The sequence below is a fragment of the Impatiens glandulifera genome, chromosome 6 (assembly GCF_907164915.1).
Source record: "Impatiens glandulifera chromosome 6, dImpGla2.1, whole genome shotgun sequence".
NCBI classification, from domain to species: domain Eukaryota; kingdom Viridiplantae; phylum Streptophyta; class Magnoliopsida; order Ericales; family Balsaminaceae; genus Impatiens; species Impatiens glandulifera.
Window position 1 is genome coordinate 530001 of NC_061867.1, and position 10100 is coordinate 540100.

Consider the following 10100-nt stretch of genomic DNA (forward strand, 5'->3'; position numbering starts at 1 on the left):
TGAGCTAAAAAATAGTATGAAATTTGTCTTTTGTTAAATTTTCAATTAGTTAGAAATTGAATTGTGAATTGGGTTTCTTTAGTAGGAAAAATTGAGATTTTGGATCTCTTCTTTCAAATCTTAAAATTTCATGTTTTTTATGATTAAAATTAAGTTTTTGTTATTATACATTCATGTAACTAATATAATTACCGAATTTCAGCAAAACTAAAATTTTGACTACTGAATTTTAGATAATCAATAGTTAAAACTCACAATTAGATGAAATTCGATAATTAAATTAGTAAAATTGATCTTTTATTTATTTATTATAAATATAATATAGATAATAAGTTAACATTATTTGAAATCGTTAAGACAAAATATTATATAACTTTAATAATAAAATGTTACAAATTATAAGATTTAAAAGAAGATACAAAATCTCAATAATAAAGAAAAATTATCAATTTGACCTTCATTAGTTTTGTGTGAGACTATTGATCACAATAATAATAATAATAAAAGTCACAATTTGACCGCCATTAGTTTTGTGTGAGACTTTTGATCACAAAATACCATTTGTGATCATGAAAGTGAAACTATATTTTTATACCATATCTCTTAAAGTTGTCATTTTTTTAAATAATTAATTACGTACTCAAAATCAAAAAGAACTATTCATCCTTGAGAAATAATACATTAATATCATTTGATCGGTTCCAAACTCCATATTATTATTTTAATTTAATTGTTAAATAATTAATTATTCCAAACATAACCGATAATCACCGACTTACAAGACGCAATAAAACAAATAGTTCATTCCAAACTTTGCGTCTAATGGGGATATATAATAATTAACTTTCAAGATAGTATAATCCACTATTCCTTCAATCAATATAATCGGTTCAAATGCACTAAAAGATTGTCAAACATGAGTCATCTTGTGATAAATGAAAAAAAAAAAAGTTAAGGAATATATATATATATATATATATGGGAAGAATGCCAATTTTACACACCAAGTTGTAAGAAGGTGTCAAATTTACTTATTAAGTATCAAAATTCTATTTATATGTATTAACTTGTCAAAAAGTGTCAAATATGTTTTAAGGAGAGATGCTCATGTAGATTGTGGAGTATTAGTGGCATCCCGTGTGTACATGCTGTCTGTGCAATATGTCATGATAATGAAAGGAGTTTAGAGGATTACGTTTCTCATTGGTATAAAAAAGATACATATTTGAAGGCATATATGTTTAATATAAATCCTTTAAGGGGACCGGAAGCTTGGCATAGTGACTCTAACATAAAAGTTTTACCGCCAAAAGACGTCTTCAGGTCAGCTGGTAGACCTAAGAAAAATAGAAGGAAAACTCCTGATGAACCGCAATCTCATGGTAAGAGATCAAAGAAGGGCTCAATAATGCATTGTAAGAATTGTGGACAAGAAGGTCACAACAAAAAAGGGTGCAAAAATCATAGTGGTGGCATAGTCAATGCTCTTCCAAGAGGTAGTGCAGGTATTATTTACTGTGTAAATATAAATTTGATATATAAATATGCAAATATTAACTCTGTGTTTTGAATTGTAAGCCATATACATGCAAGACCAATCATCACAAGTCATATCTTCACAAGGTCAATCTTCCGTAACAAATTCTCAAGGAGAATTCTCTACCCTACTTCAGAATATTATAGGTAATATTTTCATGTTACAAGTCATTTATTTTTCTAGTTTTAATTGTTGACCTGTGTTGGTACAAAATGATATTAGGTCTCCCAACCTAATGTGGAAAGGCAAGGCTATTATGGAACAAAGAAGGAAATTATGGAACAAAGAAGAAACTTTTGAGACAATTTTATTATGAAACTAATGTGACTATTCATTTTTGGTGATATATACTTATTTGGTTATCATATTTTGAATCATATAATGTCATTTTAGTTGAAACTGTTGTAATTTTCATATAAACAGATTTTTTTGGTTATTTTGAAGTTATTCAGTTTGGTTGGATAGAAATTGAACTGCTTACAGTACATAGCCTCTTGTTGATTATAGTTTATTTTAGAATTTATCTACAGAATCTCTGTGCAAAGGAATGGAGAGCAGACTGAGATTGTGGTTTCATTTTAGGTTGTGATGAAATCATTTTAGGAATTGTGGTTTCATTTTAGAAATTGTGGTTTTATTTTAGGTTGGGATGAAAATACAGAATTATGTGTTTGAAAATATATAAAATGTTGTTGCTGGTTTAGTTTTATCTTTTTTTTTTATTTATTTTTTTGTTATGGTTTTGTATGACCTAATTAATTATAATTTATATTTTTGGTTTTTTATGTCTCAATAAACTTTTTACAATAATTTATAGTTTTTAGCCATGAATCATTTAAATATTTGAACATATTTAATCTCTCCATGATATTTTATAAACAAAGTTTTTTATAATTAATCAATTAAATATTTATTAATAATAAAATTATTCATATTATAGAGGTAGAGATAGAAAGAAATTTTTTTAAAAAAAATGGTAAGTTTTAAAGATAAAGAGAGAGAAAAATAAATAAGAAAAGATTTTGATATTTTGTTTGAAAGAAAAAATAATTAAAATATTGTCAATTTAAAAAAATAAAAAATAGGTGGATATTACACGTGGCAAAACTTTAACACCGTTTAAAATATCTGTTATTTAAAACATATTTGACACTTTTTGACAAGTTAATACATATAAATAGAATTTTGATACTTAATAAGTAAATTTGACACCTTCTTACAACTTGGTGTGTAAAATTGGCATTCTTCCCATATATATATATAATTAAGAAAGACCATCTTATTTATTCATAAGACAAATACTAAAGACATTTAAACCCCATCATTGTGTATCAAATATCAATGTCTTTTTTTTTTTTAAATTTAAGGATACACAATTTATTTATGAATGGGTATATCTATATATATTAGTTGTTGAATTGTGCCTTATATTCAAGCCATATCTGATCAACATTCTTTCCCAATAACTGAACAAAATAATCCTTACTATAACCGGTCCTCATCTTCTTGTTCAACTCTGCCACAAATCCATTCCTCTGACCATTACAATAGTCCAAGAATCTAGCCGTTACATCGTACCTTTGATTCCAACGGTTACCCTCTCCCGGTTTCACCCAATGGCTCAGAATAAATCCCGCTTTAAGCCTAACATAATCCGCTATTCCCTCGATCAATCCTCCCGGAGCCAGACCGTTACCATTGTTAGATATATTGTCTTGAATAACAGAAAAATATATATACATACGATGTTACAAATAAGTAAAAAATAAAATAAGATATACGAAGAACAATATCACCGTATTTGATGGTTGATTCCAAGCATGTGTTAGACACATTTCCCTTAAAACAGTTCCACCGCTTCCCCGTGTGCTAGAGCTTATCACAGATGGCTGTCTCCAAGGGTACAACGAATCTAGCAGTGATTCAGCACCGGAATCACTACACAACGAGCTTGATTAAGTACTTGAACTATCACCGGGTTTCAACGGAAAATATCGAGCGAAGAACTTGAAGAATACTCACAAAGCAAGAAGAAGGCTTTTGGAATTCTAGAGTGAGAAAGAATAAAAATGAAGAAGAAGTTTTTGATTAGAGATAAGAGGTCTTATATTGTTGAAAGTTAAACCATTATTTTGATCCAACGGTTGGCATTGTCTGCCTCTTCATTACCTTAACGTTTTTCTCTTCATTATAGAGTAATTGTTTGCCAAAACAATTAAGACATTTACAATTCAATACTAACATTACATGGTTTTCCAATTTGTTAATAATAATATAAATTATCATAACAAATAATAATAATAATAATAAAAAACTCATGTAAGTTACACTACAAATTAACAACATTTTGTTAATTGGTCATCAAGACATTTTAGATCAATTAATTTAAATTAATTGATTTAAATTATACATTTGGATCAAATTTCACCCTTTAATTCACGTTTGAATTTCATGTGAATTTGATTTTATTATCCATATTCTAATTTTCATTCATTAATTGAATTTATAGAACTAGTTTAAAAATTCCAACAATCCCCCACATTAATGGAAATTGAAAGATTAACCCGATGAAGGTTCAACAGTTGAATTCTACATAGGATAGGTAGGTGTAACCCTTTGAACTTTCCCTTGTGAAAGCATATAACTTTACTAGCTGATTAGTAGACTCGATGTCCTTGAACTATTCTGCCTTTTGTGTAAACGATTACACACTTTCACATAGAATTCTCCTTGATACATGTCAAGCTCTCATGGATGTATCCATTTTGGCCATGGAACACGCGCCTGGTTCTGTGAGAGGGTCTAGAATTGAGCCGTGCAATTCTTTCGAAGCGGCCCCACTTCTCCCTCACATAGGTGATCTCTTTGCTCATAAAGAATCATTAAAAGCGATATGCTTATCCTCGTCAAAATATATATTGTTTCGTTATAGGATTAATCATCAACAATAACTTTCCAAGTTAGTACAATTAGGTTGTCCCATTGAACCTAGTTCTTCGGATCTCCAATCTGCATAGGTTGAGTTTTCCTTCATACCAACTTATAGTAGGCTAATGTCTCACAAGACTTCAAACTATCTCTCTATTCAATAATCTGATTAGTGGATCCACAATGTTATCTTTGACTTACATAGTCAAATTTGATAACTTCATTAGAGATACAGTCTAATGACATTATGTCTAAGACGTGTATGTCTAGACTTGTCACTGACTCTAAGCTTGTCCAATTTCTAATTAATATCACAATAATTAGAAATTTATGTTGGTACATTCTTAGTTAACCTTGGAACATCTTCTAATAAGAAGCATAGGCATCCGTACATGCTTATCATTTAATTTTTTTATGGAAATATTGTTTACTTGGCTAACTAGTAGACAAAATGTCTTTGAACTATTCTACCTTCGTGTAAACGATTATATATTTTACATAAAAATATTTTATTTTTCGACATAAGTCAAAAATATAGATTATAACGTTTAATATATCCATCATAAGTTTCTTAGAAGATTTCCATATGTAGATTGCACTTCTAAGTGTAAACATATTCACTTTAAGACGTAAAGTCTTTCATTTAATAATATCAATATATCATTTGATAATAACATGATATTTCGTTTAGTGCAATTCATATCCTTTATGGATTTAATCATTTTTATCGTAATTTTCAACGATAAAAATATCATACAAAAGACACGTAATGAAATAATTTTCATTGTCTTCATGATATATATAATTGTCACATCCACTTTTTAATAAAAGTATGATCAAATTTTCATATCATTATTATAAAATTTGTTATAAGTCATATCAAGACTTTATAAACTTTCATTTTCATTTATTTCATAAAATCCTTTTGAAGACATTGGTTCTTCAAAGTTTTATGAAAATAATGTCAAAATATGACACGTTTCTTGATTTCAAAATCCTCAAATCTAAAATATCGATTTGAACACCAACTCAGCAAATATAAACAAAACATTTTCTTGTTATTTTCTTTCTTTTTGTAAAGTTGCGCAACTTTATCTTTTATCGAGAACATATTTCTCTAACAATAAATTATCTTTTTATTTATCATAATATACACAATTATTTTTGTGTTATAATCAATAAAAATATTTGCCCCCACATTCGTGTTGGTACCCTTTTTAAATCACACACTTATATGATTTAAATCAATGATTTTATAATCAAGAAATTGTCACACAATTCTTTTACAAATTTCTTTTGTTATACTTATCATACAATGAATAAGATAACTATATCATAAATATTTAATTGAATAAAATATAATTTCTATACAAGAGATTAGAATGTTTATTCATATATAAATCATTCTTCACATAATCTCTATATAAGAAATTAAAATATTTAATCAATTAAAATATTTATTTCAACACTTAATTTCTATAAAAGAAATTAGAATATTTAATCAAATAAATATTCACCATATCACATGATTTCTACAAAAGAAATCATAATGTTTCAAGCATCTTTGACCGAAGCCGCTTAAACATTTATTTTCGATTGCACGTTTGTATCCCGCAATATCGGCACGTTTGCCACATTATTCTCAAATCAAACAAGACTTTTTTTTTTTAATTATTTGATTTCAAAATATTAAATCCAATAAATCTTTATGATATAATTAAACAATGTATAACAAATATATTATATTATACCAAATTTAATATATTCATATATATGATATTATATATTATTGTTTCTTTAATTTTAGTCATCACGACAAAAACAACTATATTCACATATATATTATATATATATATATATATATAATATATATATATATATAATATATATATATATATTCAATAACTTAGAAACTTAATCATATAAATAATATGTTATATATTATTTAAACAAATATATATAAAAGTTCATATATATATATAAAAATACATTTATAAAATACATAATAATTCATTATTATAATTAATTAGAATGTTGACCATTTAACTTTAATCAAATATAAAACTAACTAATTATAAGTAAATATTCATGTCATCAATTATTCGTTTCTTAATTAATTAGATGACCTTTAACATTCTATAAGAAATCTTTGTCAATCAAAGAACACATGATTTGTGACAAATTTCAAAATTATCTATTAAAATAAAAATAGATAGAAAACAAATCTTAATTTATATATATATAAATTTCTAGATAATCATACTTATTATGAATAACATGAATTATCTTTATATTAGCTAATATGCATGATTTATATTAATAATCAATTAGCACATAATCAAATTAAATATAACTACAAATATATTTCATATCTTAATCGAAGCACTTACATTGTCATGTTTTAAACAATAATCGACGTTAAACGACTATGCATGCTCAGAATACATCTGAGTAGATTATTTTCATCAAGACAATTTTTGCGAAGACAATTTCGACTAACATAGTCATGTCTCTTTAAATGCATGATTAGAATAAGTTCTAAAACAAATCACTTATTTTATCTTATTATACATATGACCTTCATTTTTTGTCATTATGAATCACATAATTTCTATAGTGCCCCATTTCATTTCATTTAATAATTTTTACACAAGAAGTTATAATGATTTTCACATCAATGACTCAAGTCTGATTTCTATAAAGAAATCATTAACTACCTCATTCATCTCCAACGTTAATGGATAGAGTCATTTTAACGAGTCTGATTTCTACCAAGAAATCATTGACTACACATTCAACTCATAATTTCTACACAAGAAATTGAAATGGTTTTAATATCAATGACTAGAGTCATTTTAACAAATCTGATTTTTATAAAGAAATCATTGACTACCCTCATTCAACTCATAATTTCTACAAAAGAAATTGGAATGGTTTCAACATAAATGACTAGTGTCATTTTATAACACATCAGATTTCTATGAAAGAAATCATTGGCTCCATTCATCTAATAATTTCTATACAAGAAATTTGAATGGTTCTAACGTAAATGACTAATGTCATTTTATCACGTCTGATTTCTACAAAAGAAATCATCTTATCAATTGGATTTGAACAGGGGACCTCCCTTCTGTCATGCACCATTGCGTCTGAACTTTGAACTACTGCACCAATGCGCCATTTCATTGTTGTACCGCTTTTATGACATTTTGTCTTCTTTCTAGAGACAATTTATACTTCATATTTGACTAGACTCTATCAACCAATGAATATATACACATTTAAAACGATAACTTATTACCATAATAAAATGTAATATATAAAACAATGTATAAATAAAGATATGTATAAATAAAGATATCATCTCTCTTTATTTATTAAATCATCCTACCATATTCTTATTAATTATATTGCTTAATTAAAAAGAAGGTATATATTATAATTAATTATTTTAAAACTGAAACCATATGTTTCAATTATAATTAATTTTAACACCATAAGTTTCATAAAAATTGAAAGCTAACATATTAGCTACTTTCTTATTTTCATTCATCATTATTAATAATTTTAATAACCAAACAAATCTTTAAATAAGACTAGAACAAATTAAATTATTGTGTTCTAATTTATTTTATACATAACATTTGTATAATGAATATACAAATTAATATTTCTTGAAAAAATTTTCATATCAAAATATATTAGCTTATAAAACTAAGCTTTAAAAGCATAAGAACATATGTGTTAATAATCAAACATATTTATATGCAATAAAGACTTATCTTTATTTGTTGATTCCTTAAGATGAATCTTTTTCATTTTTTTTCGAAATAAACATCATTTCTTTAGCAACACCGCGACTCGTATTTCTGAAACATTAAAGACAAAGATTTTCGACAGCAAAAAGCTACTAAATAACTTAGCACACGAAAATGTTTTAAGATTGTTAGATATATTGTCTTGAATAACAGAAAAATATATATACATACGATGTTACAAATAAATAAAAAATAAAATAAGATATACGAAGAACAATATCACCGTATTTGATGGTTGATTCGAGGCATGTGTTAGACACATTTCCCTTAAAACAGTTCCACCGTCTCCCCGTGTGCTAGAGCTTATCACAGATGGCTGTCTCCTAGGGTACAACGAATCTAGCAGTGATTCAGCACCGGAATCACTACACAACGAGCTTGATAAAGTACCTGAAGTATCACCGGGTTTCAACGGAAAATATCGAGCGAAGAACTTGAAGAACACTCACAAAACAAGAAGAAGGCTTTTGGAATTCTAGAGTGAGAAAGAATGAAAATGAAGAAGAAGTTTTTGATTAGAGATAAGAGGTCTTATATTGTTGAAAGTTAAACCATTAAATAAAATCATCATTTGATCCAACGGTTTGCATTGTCTGCCTCTTCATTACCTTAACGTTTTTCTCTTCATTATAGAGTAATTGTTTGCCAAAACAATTAAGACATTTACAATTCAATACTAACATTACATGGTTTTCCAATTTGTTAATAATAATATAAATTATCATAACAAATAATAATAATAATAACAAACTCATGTAAGTTACACTACAAATTAACAACATTTTGTTAATTGGTCATCAATGCATTTTAGATCAATTAATTTAAATTAATTGATTTAAATTATACATTTGGATCAAATTTCACCCTTTAATTCACGTTTGAATTTCATGTGAATTTGATTTGATTTTATTATCCATATTCTAATTTCCATTCATTAATGGAATTTATAGAACTAGTTTACAAATTCCAACAACCATTCCACTGCCACACGTGCACCATCTCGTGATACAAAACTCCGGTGATTTCATTCTTCACGTCTCCTGAATAACCCTGAATGTAGGGTGAATATTTAGCGAATTAATCATAAATTAAATTTGAAATACTAATTTGGATTACCTATTTTATATTCATTTGGATCGTAATAAATTTTTTTTTTTTTGGCATAACTTAGGTAATCAATTATTTTACATAACTATTGTATTTTAATTAATTAGTTAAAATATTTAAAATTAACAAATTAATTATTTTTAACAGAAATAAATAAAATACTATTATAAATCAACTAAATTAATCATAACAAGACATATTAAAAATTTAATGTTAATTGATTTCCAAAAACAATAAACATAATTAATAAATAAATAAATTTATAAAGTAATTAGATAAAAAATTGTTAAATTAGATTAGCCAATTTAATCTCTATTCATCAATATAATATGTTGAATTACGGTTGGAAAAATATTTGATAAAACGAATCGGATTTAACAATTAGGTCACCCTACCTGAATGTAGCCGGCACTGAGGTGAATTTCGTTGTTGCTCGTGAACGCCACCCCGTTAAACGTCTCTACCAATAGGCTCACGTAGGCTACGTTTTTTTCTGTCGACGGCTGTATTTTGTTGGAAGATACGCCATACGAAATCTGTGAAAGTGGATATAGTCGATTTACTACCATCTATATGAACTTCTCTGTTGAACAGGATTCACCAGAGGTATTTGGGACATTGTTGGTTACTTCAAAATCCACGGAATAAGCAGTTTTTGTGGTGGATAAGAAAGAAATGATGAGAATTATAATGAGTTTTGTGTAAGTCAT

General features: G+C 26.7%; 1 pseudogene; it reads right to left on the bottom strand.

The window, feature by feature from the left end:
- Positions 1-2935: 2935 nt before the first annotated feature.
- On the bottom strand, positions 2936-10100 carry LOC124941530 (annotated as a pseudogene).